Source organism: Sycon ciliatum, chromosome 10, assembly GCF_964019385.1.
Source record: "Sycon ciliatum chromosome 10, ocSycCili1.1, whole genome shotgun sequence".
NCBI classification, from domain to species: Eukaryota; Metazoa; Porifera; class Calcarea; order Leucosolenida; family Sycettidae; genus Sycon; species Sycon ciliatum.
The window spans coordinates 2,080,179-2,081,079 of record NC_088652.1 but is presented as its reverse complement, the minus strand read 5'-3'; positions in this window follow the sequence as shown (position 1 = coordinate 2,081,079).

Below are 901 nucleotides of genomic sequence, written 5' to 3'. Positions count from 1 at the left end.
ATTCCGTGAGGTCGAGTACAGGGTGTAGTAGGTATTTTACTACTTCCTGATAGGAAGTTTTTTCTTTCTTTTGTATTTGTGGTACGAAGTGTTTTCTTGGCTTTTCGATTGGTGTATTTTTGAGCTTTCTCCAATCATCTCCCCCGCTATTTTCCCTCCAGACCAAAGTCATAAATTGGTAAAAATGGTGATCTGGCCTGCCGACGGAATGCACGGAACGACAGTGCGCAGGTGTAAATCACTCTCAGCTTCAAGCTCGTACCGTGGGGTACACGTGACCTACCCAAATCGTCGGCACGGCACTCACGGTACCGTAGTGGGAATCGGCCCTAAAGGCATATACCGTAAAGTACCGTTGATCCGCCCCCTCTCTAATTCCCGCCCCCTGTTGATTTTCTACCTGTGAAGCGACTTCGGCGTATAAAACAAAATACGATGTTGAACCGACGCATGCACGGCTGTACACAATACTTGCCAATCTAGGATGAAAATGTGCACAATCCAGCACATCGAGTCTGATCCTCCACATTGTTGTACATCGTACTGCACTTGACAGCCTTGATCTAATTCCCGCCCCCTGGTGAAAACTCAGCTGGGAAGCAACATGGCGCGAGGGGACGGATCAACGGTACTTTACGGCAGAAAATGTACTAGTCTGGCTGTATATGTATGCGTACGATCTAAAGTGTTCAGTCTGTCTTCCTGGCCATCTGATCAACGACTTCATATCAATAGTACCGAACACTGATAACCTGTTACATGTAGTGTTGCTATGGTGATACGCACGTGAAACACACAAAATGTTCACTTTCACCTCCAGCCGTTTTAGGGTTTGAAGAAATCAAGAATAATATCAGGGTTAAATGTGAGCAAATGCATGCAAAACTGAAAGGGAAATAAA